The sequence below is a fragment of the Callospermophilus lateralis genome, chromosome 6 (genome assembly GCF_048772815.1).
Source record: "Callospermophilus lateralis isolate mCalLat2 chromosome 6, mCalLat2.hap1, whole genome shotgun sequence".
Taxonomy (NCBI): domain Eukaryota; kingdom Metazoa; phylum Chordata; class Mammalia; order Rodentia; family Sciuridae; genus Callospermophilus; species Callospermophilus lateralis.
In genome coordinates, this window is record NC_135310.1 from 106,578,677 (window position 1) to 106,582,026 (window position 3,350).

Genomic DNA, 3,350 nt, shown 5'->3' on the forward strand with positions numbered 1-3,350 from the left:
GTCAGACATTCACAGAATATGGGTATATAATAAGGTCTTTGAGCATCTCATAGTCATTTTGAAAATTTTCCAATCTATTATACTTAACATTTTTGATTCTGGCTTCCAAGCTTATTGAAATATCAAATATTTTCATTATTCTTTTTGACATTCTCTCCTACATTAAAAACTAGTACCCTTCATTGTATAGAGCATGTTGGCAAAACTTGCTGCCAGTCTACTTATCTCAATGTTTCCAGCAACTATTAGCCAGATTAGTGAATGAATATTAAATAAAACCCAAAATAAGGTTACCTGACTTTGTAAGAAAGGAAAATAAGACATTGAGACTATAGAAAGGTGGGTGTGTCCTTGACAGGGATGCCTGCACACACTGAGGGCAAGTAGCACACTGTAGCATACTGAGGAAAAGTAAATAGTATCTGCCACAAGATTCTGGTGGTTGGTACTACTCTTTTTTTCTTCCTTTGAGAAATGAAATCTGCAATTACATTACTAGAACATAAAATCCATTAGAATAGATTGGCAGCTTTTATTTTCCACATTGCACTTATAAAGTCACATGTTAATATATACTTGCAGATATAGAGACATTCCAATCTACTTTAAATTAAAAAAATGCTATGTAATATATTTCAGTTTTTTTATTCAATATGGAATGCTTCACAGATTTGTGTGTCTTTGTGCAAGGATCATGCTAATCTTTTCTGTATCATTCCAATTTTACTGTATGCTGCCAAAGTGAGCACTATTAAAATATGGCTCACATAACAGAAAATGCCCAGTAAAAGTTAAGAAATTATAACTTTTATGAAATGTAAAAGGATAGATTTTTTTTTCTTGAGCTTTTAATTCAGTGCTAGCCCCTGCACTGAAGCAATATTTTGAGATCAATGCTGTTTATCCCTATTGCAGTATCAGGAGAATTTATAACTGCAAGCTAAAGATATTGGTTGTACTAAAGATATTAGTCTTTGGGCTCCAGATATCTCATTGAAGGAGTTAAGATTGAGATGACCGCAGGACAAAAGAACTACCCCAAGCCCTGCCAGTGTCCCTGGAAAGAAACCTGAGTTGCTGAACAAAATGACCCTGAATTTACTGACTCTAAATTTCCAGTCTGTTAATTTGCTGTAAGAAAAATGCTTCTGAGTTGAATTGATGGAAAATTTTATATCAAGAATTTGGAACAGATGGCCATGCTGTGAAACTGCTTACACTGGGCCCCACAGACACAGGTTATACTTGTTGAAACAACCAAGTTTATAAAAGCAAAAGGAAAGTTACATAATTAAACTGTTTGAGGTTCAAAGAGCTGCAGTCCCAAGACAAGCTGTCATTTCCCAGCTAGTGATATGTTATGTAAAATGTGTTTTTGAGTAATACATCACATTACATAATATGTTATGGTACATAAAATGGGGTCATAAGAACAAATACTTTTAGGAAACAGTGGTTTAAGCAAAGTCAAATAGACTGCTCTTATTGTAGGTCTTCTCAGAACATTTGCATTAACAATCAGTTCTGTGCTTCTTCCATAAGAGGAAACATGCCAGTAATCCTCAGTAATGAGTAATCTCAGTAAACTTTCATTCCCTTAACTGATCTCTCAGAAATAGTCATTTGGAAAAATTAATTTGGATTAATAAAGAGAATAATAATAATTATTATTATTTTGCTCCATGTCAGATCAATCTTACATAGCAATAATTATGAAATTAAGTGCAGGAGCTAGACTGACCATACAAAATCACCATATTTCTTACTTTGTGAATTAAAAAAAATGGAGAGATGGAAAATTGATTTATCATATGTCACAGTTGACATAATTGGCATAAGTATCTTCATAGAATGGGCATTAGGAAATAGAAAGATTAAAAATGCTGCAACATTAATAATAAGAAAAAATAATGTTTTGCAACTTTAAATCAAACATACACATTAGAATTAGTCATTACAGTATGTTAATTTAACAGCATGTATAGACAGCATTTTTGTTGTATGGCATATTGAACTACATTATATTTGTAATTTTATTAATGTGCCCATAAATTATTTATTAGTAAAAGTAAAAAGAAGAGAAATATTTATCAGATGTAATGGTGATTTCTAGGTTTCTAGAAATATTGTACAAGTATAACCCAAAACAAATGAGAAGTATCTAAAAGTATATATTCAGTATATTTTGTTTTCTATTGGGTAGTTATGCATTGTCCTTTGTTAACTATGTATAAAATGAATATATTGCCAGGTATGGTGGCACAAGCTTCTAATCCCAATGACAGGGTAGGCTCAGGTAGAAAAATTACAGATTTGAGCCCAACCTGAGCAATGTATTAAGACTTCATCTTAAAACAAAACAAAACAAAAAAATGCAAAGGGCTGGGGTTGTGACTCAGTGGTAGAGCACTTGCTGGCATACATGAGCTCTGGGTTCAGTTCCCAGTACTGCAAAACAAACAAACAAAAAAGCAGTACAAATATTAACAATAATTGAAAGGGATAGGTGATATTATTTCTGGGCAATTGTTTCATAGGTTTCAACTTTCATAGATTAAGTATATAAATTATAGCTTTTTGTTATAAGTGTAGTTATTATAAACTACAATTAAGGTATATCATAAAGTTAATATATCTTTTTTAAATACTATTTTAAGTTGTAGATGGATGCAATATATTTATTTTATTTTATTTTTATGTGGGTGCTGAGGATCACACCCACTGTCTCATATATGCTAGGCAAGCGCTCCACCACTGAGCCACAATCCCTGCCCCATAAAGTTAATATATCTTAAAAGCAAAATTTTGTGAAATAAAAAATAGTATAACATGACAATTAAATGTTAATAGTGGCTCATGGCTTTATTTATTCATCCAACAAATATTTATTGAGCACATATTGTGGGTCAGGAAAGTTTTAAGCTTATTTCTTCTTATTCTATGTAATCCTACTAATGTAAAAGAAACAAATTCCATCAAACAACTATACAAATTAATTATTATAATAAGACTGAAAGGGATGATGTTGCCTCTGTAAGAAATATAATAATGGAGTTTAACACAGAGACAGAGAGGTCAGAGAAGGTTCCAGGAGGTGTTATATTAGCTGAGATATTTTGGAGGAGTGGAAATTAATCAGGTAATGATGGAGAGGAAAGAGCATTTCAGGCCAATAGAACAGCATGTGCAAAAGCACCAGTGTGAGGACTTACATAAAGACTGTGAGGGGGGGCTGGGATATAGCTCCATTGGTTAGAGGGCTTGCTTTGCATGCACAAGCCCTCCCATGCCTGAAAAGAAAAAAAAAAAAAAAAAAAAGGACTGTGAGCTTTAATAGCTGTAGCTGCTAA

At 32.6% G+C, this 3,350-nt stretch overlaps 1 pseudogene; it reads right to left on the minus strand.

Moving 5' to 3' along the window:
- Nucleotides 1-647: 647 nt before the first annotated feature.
- On the minus strand, nucleotides 648-747 carry LOC143402738 (U6 spliceosomal RNA; annotated as a pseudogene).
- Between the last annotated feature and the right edge of the window lie 2,603 nt (nucleotides 748-3,350).